This window comes from Hippocampus bargibanti, linkage group LG15, assembly GCF_051943395.1.
Source record: "Hippocampus bargibanti isolate YZ-2025 linkage group LG15, ASM5194339v1, whole genome shotgun sequence".
In the NCBI taxonomy this organism is placed as follows: domain Eukaryota; kingdom Metazoa; phylum Chordata; class Actinopteri; order Syngnathiformes; family Syngnathidae; genus Hippocampus; species Hippocampus bargibanti.
The window spans coordinates 6,055,919-6,069,955 of record NC_142748.1 but is presented as its reverse complement, the minus strand read 5'-3'; the positions used below and the strand labels follow the sequence as shown (position 1 = coordinate 6,069,955).

The 14,037-nt window shown below is 36.8% G+C and overlaps 1 long non-coding RNA gene across 5 annotated transcripts in view; it reads right to left on the bottom strand.

Moving 5' to 3' along the window:
* The window catches only part of LOC148887277 (uncharacterized), a 45,275-nt gene that overhangs the window by 30,769 nt on the left and 469 nt on the right, over positions 1-14,037 (bottom strand). For 4 of the 5 annotated variants that reach the window (XR_016117701.1, XR_016117703.1, XR_016117700.1 and 1 more), the window contains exons 2-6: positions 13,841-13,924; positions 11,593-11,693; positions 3,675-3,714; positions 3,310-3,431; positions 2,309-2,423 (exon numbers count right to left, since the gene is read on the bottom strand). This is a non-coding gene — a long non-coding RNA (uncharacterized LOC148887277). The remainder of the gene's footprint in view (positions 1-2,308; positions 2,424-3,309; positions 3,432-3,674; positions 3,715-11,592; positions 11,694-13,840; positions 13,925-14,037) is intronic. The other variant, XR_016117702.1, reaches the window with a different exon arrangement.

The window sequence follows — 14,037 nt, the reverse complement described above, 5'->3', positions numbered from 1 at the left end:
TAAAAATGAGTTAAAGTGTACCAAAACGACTTCAAAATGACCTCAGGATGGCGAGTTTCAGAAGTCCCGCCCCCTTGTTCGTGACGTCACGCCAAGACGCCTTGCCTTGCTCTAGAATCAAAACAATGGCTTCAGATTCGGAGAAGATTCTTTCTTGTTACTCATCCAGTTATGAATATGATTCAAAAGAGGAAAGCATAAATGTTTGTAATCGATTAAAGAAGTCCTTCCGGATCATTTTGAGCCGTCAGGACTCCAATGTAGCGTCCCGGAAAATGCACAAGATGGCGCCCAAGCTCCGTTGCTGCTGGAAATTTGTATCAACTAGTATCAAATACAGTAAAGTCTCGTTATATCGATATTCAAGGGAGTCCGAAAAAATATCGATATAACCGGGACTACCGATATATCCGACCCTGTTTGCATGTAATTTTCTCCGTGCGTGCATCGAAATAGTATCGATATAACCGGGACTATCGATATATCCGATATCGATATAACGAGACTTTACTGTAGTAGTCTTGGTCAAACACACAATGATTCACCATCATGTTATGTATGTGTTTTCCTTCTAATTTCGCCATCAACACGAATCAACACGAAGTTTTCAGACCAAACAAAGTACCCAAAACGCATTGTGTGTCGCTTTCTCAGTCAGGGGCGTTTCCAGACGTGACATCACGTCAGGCATCGTCACCAACTGGAAAACAAGACTTCCTGAATAAAATATGGAATCTTTGTAAAATACACTCAGTACAAGTCATTTGAACGTGGTTTTACAAATTATGGACACAACTTGTCCGGAGGCGTCGGTTGTCCTTTAAATATTAAGCTAATTAAGCATTATGGATTGGATCTATACTAAAAATGAATCAAAAATTCCCTAATAACTGACATTAAAAATTACATTCGGTCATTCAGTTCCATGCATTTGTATCTTGTTGGTTAAAAAAAAAAAAAAAAATGATGTTAAATTGTGTATAATAAAATGCTGATAACTAAGTATTTGCTCTGTTTTTTCTTCATTATTCAAAGTATTAGCCATCGAGTTGAAAGGGAATATTTGAATGAAATTTGACAGCGATAATGTATGATTTCCTTTGAATGTTAAAATAACACTGATGCGACATGGAAAATACACTTAGTGAAAAGCCCCCCCCAAAAAAAAGCCACTCGCGCTCTTTATTTAGTTTTCCTTTCAGTCTCTTCAAGTTTTGTGTCAACTTGATCACACGGTCTTTGTGTCTGACCAGAAGGAGAGCAAAGCCTGGAGGCACAATACCAGATGTGCAACAAGCTGTTCCCGGCTTTTGATTTACCTCACCAAGAGACACGGGATGAACTGCAATCACTGCCATACTGTTGTATAATTAACCGCTGTTTCCCCTCGAGAAATCTTGAAGGATTTGGGAGGATTTGTACACAAACATTAAAAAAAAAAAAAAAAAAAGAATAATGATACCTTTAGTTACAAATGTTTCTTCAAATAACAAAACGCCTTAATACGAAAACATTGCCTCCTGTTAAAAAATACATTTTAAGATGCTCTTTCAAAAAACAATCGGACATTATAAATGTAGCAGACGTGCACATTCCACCATGATGTCTCTGATCCACTGGTGAAAACGAGGCTATCTAGAACTGCTGTATGTAAAAAAGTGTTTGTCTTGTACTCAAACATCATCGAGTACATGGGAAAAGTGGTTAAGGTTGCACAACTGTCCATGTTTCTACCTTCCTGTTTTGTTTATTATTTTGCTTTGTGTTGACTAGTATGTGAAGTGCTTTGTTACGGCTGCAGCTGTTGCGAAAGCTTCCTCCCGTCACGGCGCCCCCTGTGCGGCTGCCTCTACAGCAGCTCCTAACACTTTTTAAATCCCTTTCTGTTCTACTATTTTGTTTATTGACCTTATTTATATTATGCATGGAAGACTTAGTTTTTATCTTTTCACCCTAACACACCACACACTGATAAATGTTACGTCCAATCTTTTGTGCAATATTAAGTCATTCACAAATGTATTCAGGAATTGAAAATATGACGTAGAGCGCCATTCCCGTTTGTTTTTCGTTTGGGTGCCGATAAAGCTCTGTACATGGCCTCTGGCCATGTTTTTTTCCTTTCCACAAGGGGGCAGCATTTCCCTTTTTTTTCATGTTAGCGCTTTGTTCCAGTCTTTATAAACCAACATGTATATATGGCATTATATTTTGGACAGCCACCCTTATTTCAAGCTCATATAACTCTAGACCCATATAATTTAGGAATCAACTCATTTTTTTCTCATAATATCTCAATAATACTCACGGTAGCTCCTGAAGCATTCCCATGGGACTCCAGAGACTTCAATTAACTTGAGCGGCGACTGTATATCAGTGTCACTGGGGCTATCACATGGTTGAAAGCAAGCAATTTGGTGGTCCTAAAAGAAAATGTATCATGTTGATCATTTATACATACATGACTAGTACAAGTTGCATTTGTTTTCAATCCCTTTTATGCAATATTTAGTATTTTTCTTTTTCATTTTGTATATGCAGAAACAAATAGTCCTGGAACCCAAAAAGTTACTTTTTGGAGGGTGGTCGGAGAGTGTTGGTGTTTATATTTAAAGGACAACCGACGCCTCCGCATATAGCTATATTTTACGTTTTAAGACCCGCGCTGAATATTCAGGAAGTTGATCAGTTAGGAAACAAAAAAATAATGTCAGTTGTCCTTTAAGAGCTGTATATAAATACCATTTTTTAAAAATATCTTATACAAATTCCAAAATATCAACGACTGCAGTATCAGTTTAATCAATCTCGTGCTAAATTTAGAAAGTCATGCATGAGTCATTCAAAATTCGACTGCGTGAACGTCACGACGGATTAGTATAGAATTGAAATTAAAATCCCAGGTTCGCTTGCCCGCTATATGTAGGTTAGCGCCCCCCCCCTACATTTCCCTGCATGACCATTAAATGTCAGATCGGTGATCCCCGGCATATATTAGGTAATTATCTCTCTTCCTAACGTGAACGGTAATATAAATATGGTCAGTTCAATTACGGTAATACGCTCTTGGCTCATACATGCGTCATCATAAATTCTCACTGATCTCCTGTAAATGTCAGTTTGGGTCATAATTAGGCGATATATGTATGGAGTAGTACTGGAAATGTATGCGATGATGACGTGTTTGGAATACCGATTTTTTTTCTATTTCTGTGCTACATCTTACATCAGAATCATCTTTATTGGCCAAGAATGTAGAACACATGGAATTTATCTCCGGTAGAACACGCTGCACTAGGTAGCGCCTACCTGAGGAGAGTAGCTGGAAAACGTGGTGAGCAGGATGTGGAGGGTCCAGTCAGATTTTCCGCGTCCTCGCTCCTTTTTTTGTTCACTTTTGTTCTCAAATCTTTCTTCATTGACTTTGAAACCTGACTCAATGTGACATAAAAAATAAACGATATGAGCAAGGACAGAACAACTTAAGCTGTTTGTACGATGAAAAATTACAATCAATACAGACAGTCAAGATGATATACGAGTCTGTGAAGCTTTCGTCGTATATCCATGTCGCTTATTGTGTGCCAAGTATGGTGAATATGTTGAAGGAAAATAGTTATATAAATGCAGCTCATTTCACACATGTCCTTTGTGTAACAAACTGAGAACTCTACCTTCACTTTCCAGTGGGGCCAGACATTCATGAAGAAAATGCTGGAGGAAAAAAATATATATATAACTTTACATGCTTTATAATACGTATACCCATTGATCAAACTTGTATTTTTCTATACAAGTCACTATGATTAATCTACCAGACAAGGCTATGAAATATTGATGGCTGATATTAATCGTTTCAATTCACTTTGGGGCCATTAAAACATTAAAACAAACTGAATTGTATTTCAAGGAAATGAAAGTCGGCAGCTCGTGATGTTGGAAATGTGTCAAGAGGTGAACTACTCACAGCTTGATATGATAACTGCTGTCATATGTGCAGTTGATGAATGGGCTTGCACTGTATGTCTTCTATCCGCAATGGAGATTTATGACCAACACAGACATCCACAGGCAAGTCCAAAATGCACAATTGCGCTTTGAATTGTTACATTTCACATTTGAAATTTATCACCGGTAATACTAGACAGTATCGCTGCCTTCTGGAATTCACCATGAAACACGCAGAACATTTCTCTGAGAGTATTTATAAGAAAAATGTTCTCAGCCTTGAAACCGGGTAGGTAAAATACCGAGGCCTAACTTGAACTTTAAATATCTTGTTCTTTGTATACTGTACACCATTACCGTGACTCATGGCGATGTATATTTACTTGAACATGCTTACCTCGGCATGTTGCATATTTTCTCGATAACATCGCCAATACAGTTTTTAATTTCCATATTATATGCCATGTCTCATTTCGATTTGCAGATTTGACACGCATATCCAATTTGTATGTTCACATTGCACTCGTGCTGACACATGATTGGATTTTCATCCACATTGGATGAATTGTGCTGCCACGACGTATATCCAAATTGTGGAGCAATAATAATAATAATAATAATAATAATAATAATAATACAATTAGCATTGGGTCACTGAAACCATTCGGGGTAAATTCCATTCAACAAAGAGATGGTAGTTAGTTTATTTATTGGTTCGTTTATGTATTCACGTATCAGAATGTATTTATTTATTTATGTGGTTATTTGTTAGTTTATGTATTAACATATCAGAATAAGTATTGATTTATTTATTTATTTATCTGTTTATTTATTTATGTATTTGTTTGGATATGTATTTATTTATTTTGTATGTATTTTTGATACATATTTATGTATTTTTGTATGTATTTATTCACTTGTGTATTTATTTATTCATTTTTGTATTTATGTATTTATTTATATATGTATCTCTTTATGTATTTTTTTTTTGGTTTGTTTATCTATTTTTTTATTTTGTGGGGCTGGCTGTGTGGTTCTCTTATTATTCTTTCCGTTGTTGCAGCTTTCATTGCTGACCTAAGATTACAAAATTCCCGCAGTTGACCAATAATTAGATCTGAAGCAGTAAAATCTTTGCACAGTCCATTAACTGGTTAAGTCTCCATGTTGACAAAGTGATGAAAAAGAGGCAATTGACTTTAAGACAAAGGACCCGTAAAACCCCCCTCACATCTTACTGGCACGGCTGCTTGATCCTGCCAATTGTCTTCAGCTTGCTATCGATCACTGCGACGCTGGCGGGGGTAAGCGAGACCAACGAATTGAGAGCAACAGCAGATTAAGGGCTTAATAAATGGTAAATTGTACTACTGTTGCTTTGTCAAGACTTCACATAACAATTGCATGTATCTGATTCTGATTCTCTTATCAGAAAAAAAAGAGTTTATTCTTAAATTATATGGGTCTGGAGTTATATGAGCTTGAAATGAGGGTGGCGGTCCAAAATACAACGCAATGCATAGTTTGTATAGGCTGGAACAAAGCGCTAAGATGGAAAGAAGGGAAATACTGCCCCCTTGTGGAAAAGAAAAAAACATTGCCAGAGGCCATGGCCAGCACATTATCGACACCCAAGCATGAAAAAAAAACAAAACCCAAATAAATTCGAGAATGGTGTTTTACATCATATTTTCAATTCCCAAATAATTTAGTGAATGGAAGTGAATGAGTTAAATACACATTAACACAAAATATTTGATATATATTTTTGTCGGAATACTACAGAAAGTCAATGTATAGTCAAGTGAAAGTCGCTCATGGGCATAAATCGTATTTTTGAAGGAAATTGCTGCAATAAAAACCGAGACGAACAACAATACAGTGGGAATTGGCACGCACCCTCATTGGCTGCTGTTCAAAAAACTCATTAAACATCCTGACTTTAACATTCTAGCTCTTGAAGAAATATTCCAGGTCTGGTTTTCAACAGCTCCACATATTTCTGTTCAAGGGAAGATTTGGTTTGTTTCTGCTTTATATTGTGTCCAAAAAAAAGACTCCAATAAATAAATAACAATAAAGCACAGGTGGAACCAATTGGCCTCTTTCATATATAAAAGGCCTTTAATTTTCTCCATGAGTCAGTCCTTTGAAGTATTTATTACACCAAACGACATGCTATTTATGAAACAGACCGGTGGTACTGTTGCCGATGTAACTGTGAAACTCATTAAAAAGTAAATGATGTGGGGGCAGCAGAGCTCACACGGTCTGTGCTTTTGATCAGTGTGACCGACGGGGGGGGGGAATTACTGAGCTCAAACATTGTTAGCGCATCTCTCCGACAGGATAGCCATGGTCACGGATCACAAGGCAGAAACCCACATAGGTTCAATGGACTTGCTGTAATTAGCGTTCTGATTTTTGCACCCCAAAAAAAATTAATATTTGCACAACCCCTAAAAAAATCTATACATAAATTATTGAACCAAACAAACGTAGCATCAGATCAAGGCTTGAGCAGTCCATTGCATACTAAAAACAAGCAGCATAGAAATATAGCTTAAAAATTCGGAAGCGCTAAACATGGGACTGCAACATCAATTGTTTAAATGTATTGATAGATTATGCATATATATATATATATATATATATATATATATATATATATATATATATATATATATATATATATATATAAACATGCATTGTATACAGTATATACATATGTATATATAAACATGCATTGTATACAGCATATACATATGTATTATACATATATACACATATATGCATACATATACATACATACGGTACATATATAGATACATACATATACATACATACACACACACACGGATACATACGTACACACATACATACACGGATACACACATACATACACGGATACACACATACATACACGGATACACACATACATACGTACACACATGCACGCATACACACATACATACATACATACATACATACATACATACATACATACACTCATATACTTTATGTTACTTCCGGGTTGAGTGAACACTGGCACGTTTGGCTGCCGCTGCTCACCTGCAGAACAAATATCCTGTGACTGTAAACTGTCCTTGAGAGTTTTGAAAGGCACTTATAAATGCTATTTATTATTATTATTACAATACACATCTATACACATATATAGAATTTTCTATTTGCTTTTTTTTTTGAAGGGGAGGGTCAACTCAGATGTAGCTGGACTTGGCAGTGACACATCCCTTTTTAACAGTTTTTACATTTGACAGGTTCATTTGCTTGAGGAAAGAAGATGGATCTAACATGCTAATTGTCCTCATTGGCTGCTTCCAGCCATAGATCACCATAATGACATTTACTCAAGACTGACTGAATCAATCAAATAGTAATGAACATGTAGCTACTTGGCGTACGTGGGTATAAAGTGCAAACGATTGTCCTACACGATAATGACATTCCGGGTTTGCAGACAAAGAAAAGGGAAAAAGTAGTGGTGAATTCATTAAAGACAGTGATGGAGTAAGAACGGAAACGTGTCACTGTCATACTATGTGAAACTATTCCATAGCTCCAAAGGATTGAGGACCACGAAACTAACTCACTCAACACTCTGGAACATAGTATTGATCCCCCCGCGTCCCCTCTCCCTTTTTTATTGACTTCCAAATATACCAAAAGATCATTACTTTTTATTTTGTTTAAATTACTTTGATTGTACTTCTCTTATTCCGTCCTCCATTTTGTAAACATCCCCCCACTTCCTCCTGCCACTAAAGCTGTTTAGCAGTTTTAAATCTGACAGGTTAATTTGCTGAAAGACCCAAACTGGAAATTAAACCGTTATGGGAGGCAACACAGCCGCATTCCCCTACCGTTTCATTTTAATTGTCCTTATTGGTTCAGTCAGAGCAACGGGATTGGATCAGTAATTGGTTGAAGCCTGATTTGGACTTGAAGAAATGACTGTTGACATCTACTTTGACAAGGACTAATCTGCAATCAAGGAGGATTAAAAAGCCAATGAGTCAAACCGAGCTGAGTCAATAAAATACACAGTTTTCAAATGTGTAACAGTGGACTGGCCAATGATGAGAAATGATGAGATTTGAGTCTCTTCTGCGAGTAACGCCCAGTAAATTTAGTTCAAAATAATAATGTGGCTTCTCTTTTATTTTGAAAATAACATTGATTCATTGTCCATCAAAATATATGTGAGTGAGTGATTTTGTATGATCATGTTGTCCTCACAGGTGCGAATTTCTGGCTATTGCCACTTTTTTTGTTGATTTAACTCATTCACTGCCAGACAATGTGCAAAAATGTGTCCACTCCAGTACCAGGGTGTTTTTCATTGTCACTCAAATTCCAGGACCCACAGAATATTGAGTTTTAGGACTATATAAACATTCAAGTCAGCGAAACCGTCAATTCTCTTCTTTCATCAGAGAAAAAAAAGAGTTAATTCCTAAATTATATGGGCCTGGAGTTATATGAGCTTGAAATGAGGACATCTGTCTAAAATATATCAGAAAAAAGAGTTAATTCTTAATTATATGGGTCGGGAGTTATATGAGCTTGAAATGAGGGCAGCTGTCCAAAATACATCAGAAAAAAAGAGTTAATTCCTAAATGATATGGGTTTGGAGTTATATGAGCTTGACATGCAGGTGGATGTCCAAAATACAATGCAATACATAGATACATATATTGCGTTTTAACAATAGCTGAAGCAGGAACAAAGCGCTAACTTTTGAAAAGAGGGGATTGCTGCCCTCTTGTGGAAAAGAAAAAAAAATCCGGAGGTCATGCCCAGCGCTTTATCAGCACCCAGGCATGAAAAAACAAAACCCAAACAAATTCAGGAATGGCGCTATAGGTCATATTTTCAATTCCCGAATAAATTCGTGAATGGCAGTGAATGAGTTAAATTGCTTCTGTTGGACAACAAAAATGACTCATTTTCATGAGATTTTTGTGATCATTTTGTCATTTTTAAGATAGTTTCCTGATTGTGATGATTTTCTTTCCTTGACAGATCGATGCTAATAATTTTGTCTTTATGTGTACCAGCGCAGTTGGTTCCATGGCCGAATCAAAAACAGCTTCAAGGCGGTCTGAGCTTTTGGGAAATACCTTACAGACAATCAATATTTTGCCTGCAGCAAGCCAATGTAAAAAAAAAAAAAAAAAAAGGTCGGATGGATAAAAAAGTCGAGTAAAAACATTTATAAAAGTTCTTCCCAAGTTTCAAATGAAAGTCATTGAAAATGAAAAGCTTTGTGCGGCAAGTAAAATGCATGATCATTACCCTGTGCCATATTATTTCTTCCATGAGGCTACAAATGCAAAAGAAGCTCACTTAAAACATTTTTTATTTATTTTTTTAATCTCTGTTATTATAGACATCATGCATTATAGAAAAGGAAGCTTAGTGCTGTTTTTTTTGGTAGCTTTATATCCTTCTTTACTATTCCTTTGAACAAATAAAAGGCGAATGAGCAGGGTTTGCTTCAGCTCTTTGTGTCGCCAAGATTTACACTGCAATAATCACTTTAGTTCCACTTGACGCGTGCCATATATCCACCAGCTAACCCTGCATCTCTCCTTCGTTTTCTTCGAATGCTGACAATTTTGCTCCAGCAGTGAGCAGTTCTTCATTTTGCAATTATCCAGACAACACACAAAAAAATGTTGTATGATCTATTTCTTTGTTGTTGTTGCTTTCTTCGCGGTGAGGTCAAACTGTGCCTGGCTATGTTGTTTACTTCACTTTAACAGCCAGATGGCATTGTCTTGTACAACAGTCCTGCCAGAAGGCAGAATCGTACACGCGCACACACAGGAAAATGCTTCATACAGACAAGCCCTCTAAAACAAACAATGTTTTATTTGACAGCGCTCAACATCGACAATAAATAGCTGATAAGGAAGATGACACTCAGATATAGTAGCGTCCATGTTATTTGCTCCAAAAAAGTGAAAACATTTCATGTCGAAGCCGCTATTTGTCATTGTCATGCTTTGAGTGTGAGCGCGCCACTCAATGGACTGTAAGTAAACACTGCCATGATGCTCTTATAATAATAATAATAATAATAATAATAATAATGCATTTCATTTATAAGCGCCTTTTAAAAACTCTCAAGGTCATTTTAAAGTCACAGAATAAGTTTTTCAGCGTTCACTCAACCTGAAATAACTCAAATAAAGTAGATAGAAAGTTAGCTAGCTGGCTAATAGATAACTAATACTTAGCTAGATAGAAAGATAGCAAATAGACAGATAGTTAGGTGGCCAGCTAGATAGCTAGTTAGCAAATAGATATCAAATAGATATGTAGCAAGGTAGCCAGCTAGATAGGTAGTTAGAAAATAGATATGTAGCAATGTAGCCAGCTAGATAGCGAGATGAGCATTTTGTTTCATAATAACTCATTCACTGCCATTGCTAAATGTATTCGGGAATTAAAAAGCATGACGTGAAGCGCCATTCCCAGATTTGTTCAGGATGAGGTTTTTCTTGCGGGGGGTGCCAATAAAGCGCTAGTCAGACCTCTTGCAATGTTTTTCCCTTCCACGAGGGGGCGGCATTCTCCTTTTTTTGCCTCTTGATATGAGATGAGGCCATACAAATGTGCATGGATGGATGCATGGAGAGCGAGAAAGAGTTTCAGTCAGTCAGTCAGTCAGACAGACAGTCATTGATCATCAAATATTTGCTTAAATATTATGTCTATATCACTTTACATACTATTTAATGCAATAAAAAGTTTTATGTACATGGAAATAAAAATAAAATAAAAAATCAATGAAAGAAAAAACCCACATCGACCAGAGTAAAAGTCTCCATGGTTTCCTCAGAGTATCTTGGAAATCCACGGTACCGATTTAAACCACACATTAAAAAAAAATAAAAAAGTAACAACTTACAACTAAATCCCTAACCATACAACTTTTATATGAATCCTTTCATATGTGCTGGGAAAATATACTTAAAGACACCAATCAATATTGCATATGGTCATGGTCTCGCGCGGCCATGAGCAGTATGAAAAAAAACTGACGTCTCAGTTCTCCGAAGCAACAACAGAGTGTCAAGGTCAGTTCAATGTCTTTTTTTCCCAGTTAACAGGTTCTTTTATTGTATGTCTCCCGTCAAGGTTTTCAATAGTTCGACATACTATACAATATACTGTTTGACAGTGTCCTTGTACCTTTGTGCACATGTCCACATTGGGCCTCTGGACATTTTTACGTTTGGCTGCAAACTACATTTTTCTGCATGGCTGTTTTAGCCGGGCGGTATTTTATTCTGAAATGACTGATTGGATTAATTTAACAGGATGAACAGGACAGGAAATGATTGAGACACTGCATGGTCTCAAAATGATGCTATTTGGAGTTTTACTGAATAAATTGAGCGTTAAATGCAATGATAAATTCAAATTATGTCTTTCACAACACATGACTGCTGTAGATTGTGTCTGTTGAAAAAAAAGGGAACTTTTCTCTTCACCGGGCATCGCTTCGTTTCATTTCAGTTCAATTTCATGGCCGCTGTGCATGGGCGCACGTGTGTGCCCATGTATGTTTGTCAAATGTGTGTGTGTGTGAGTGTGCGCGACAGTCAGACCTGAGATACTGTAGCAGTGCAAGGCTGGATTCAGATTACAAAAGAAACCATTTCTCTGTCAGAGTTTTCAACCCCATGTAGGTAACAGCTTCCAAATGAACCTGAAGAAAGAGTACAAAAATGTTTTTTTAATCCCAAACGTGCTTTAGGGATCAATGCACGCAGTATTGTCAGTACCACTTCTATCTATTTAATATTTCTTTGCTGAAATCTCAACCAGAAAATTTGAAAACACAGGTGTCAAAATCAAGGCCCGGGGGCTAAAACTGGCCCGTCACCTCATTTTCTTCGGCCCGTGAATGCACATCAAACGTGTATATATAAATAAATGAATAAATCAATCAATCAATTAATATACTGTATATGTATATAGGAAAATAAATAAATGATGCATAACGGCTAAATTGATTATATATATGAATGAATCAATCAATCAATCCTCAATAGGAAAATAAAAAATAAATAATGCATAATGGGTAAATGTATACGTGTATATATATACCCACACAGATATATACATATATATATTTGTGTGTTTGTATTGTGCGTGTGTGTTTTTTTTTTTTTTTTTTTTTCGGTCGTCACTAATACTGCTTTTAAAGGTAATTTAAGTTATTTCACTCCATCGATTTGGTTCCTGGACACTTTGATAGCTCTTACCTCATATTTTCATTGCGATATGTTGGTAAAAACAACATCCATTCATCATTCCTTACTATTTAACGCACAAGAAATATCTCTGAACGTTTTCCAAATGTTGATGTTGGCGGAATCTGCTGTGAAGAAAAGCTTGGCGTCCACTCTCTAAAATAACAGACATTGAAATCGCACACCGAGGCACACTATTACTTTACTGTCAATGAGAGAACTCATAAAAACACCAGGGTTCTTTTCCTTGCGATATAAGCGGGCTGACACAGAGTTATTGCTCTATTGATCCATGTATTCCCATCGCCCTCAGTGGTAATAACTTCTCAAGTTACCGTGACAATAACATTTATAATATTTGTGTCAAAATGAATCGGCGGCTCCTTTCAACCGAGACTTGGGACTCGAAACTACACAAGTGAGACCTCAACACTTCAGTCATTCATTTTCTGTATCGCTGTGTCTCATTAGACTCCCTTGTGAGCAAACGCCTTTGCCTTATAAACTCAAACAATACAAACGTGTTGTATAGAAGGTTCTGATAGAATTGCAGGAAAAAAATAAGATTGTTTTTTTCTTCACGGTCTGCAGCAAGAAAATATATCATAGTACAAGGCCACGGTCGCATATTCGCAAACCAGTACTTTCAACACTGCAGCAAGGTCATTTGTGCCCTCGAACCAACGACAGCGAAATATATCTCCATAATCATCCGTCAAAAATATTTTTACTACCCTTCCCCATGATAAAACATGTCAGTTGAGCCCATCGATGTGACGTCCGCCTCGAGTTGGCACCGCAATTAATTAGCTTGTTGCATCACGGCCGCTGTTGGGAATTTGGGTTCCTTCCATCCATCAACCCGTCCATTCTCGACCATAACATTTGTCCTCATTAGGGTGGCGGGGTGTTCTGAGGCCTATCCCGGCTGTCGTCATGCAGTAGGCAAGTTTTACACCCTGAACTTGTTGCCAGTCAAATTCATCGCAAACTTCAGCAGGAACAAGTACGTAAAGCACATAACGCCCTTCACAGTTCATTAAAGAGCTATGACCGCCATGGCCGATTCATTATCCCGGGATCATAAAAATAAGAATGGTCCACATATCAATGCAAGTCAGCCTTTCCCGCCATCAATGTCATCAAATTTAAGTTAAGAACCCAGATTTAGAGGTCTGATGTTTGAAAATGTTCCAGAAAGTTACATGCCTATGCTTGTTAAACTCTCTGGGAACATTTTTTTCAACAATGTGACTAAATATTACAGACAAACGTCCAGGAATTAGACACAATCGTAACTTTTAAAGCATACTATGATGTGTGCGATATTTTATTGACTGTCTAGACCTGCACACTCTAAGTCCCACATGCATACATTTATTTGGCAGGTTTTCTGAGTAAAAGAGCACCCATGTGTCAGGGCATCTCTTCAAAAATAGTATAACACGTCTTGGTCATTTGAACTCGACTCCCTATTGTATATAAAGGCAGGAGGTATGCAATATTTCTGTATTCATGTCATATTTCCAAGTGACAATGTTTCACACTTGAGCAACACACCAAATTATTAAATATGATTTAAATACAATGTCAAACTTACCATCATTCCAGTGGGGTGGAGGCTGATGATTGCATGTAGCCGAAATTTGTAAAAATGACTCATTGGCTTCCTTTTGGTATCATCCTAAATTGTAAATACAAACAAAAATATTTTAAACAGTTAAAGCAATACTGGAAATGAATATCTTGAAATAGGTTTATGTGCTATGTAGGAAAATTCATTATTAATGCATGGCA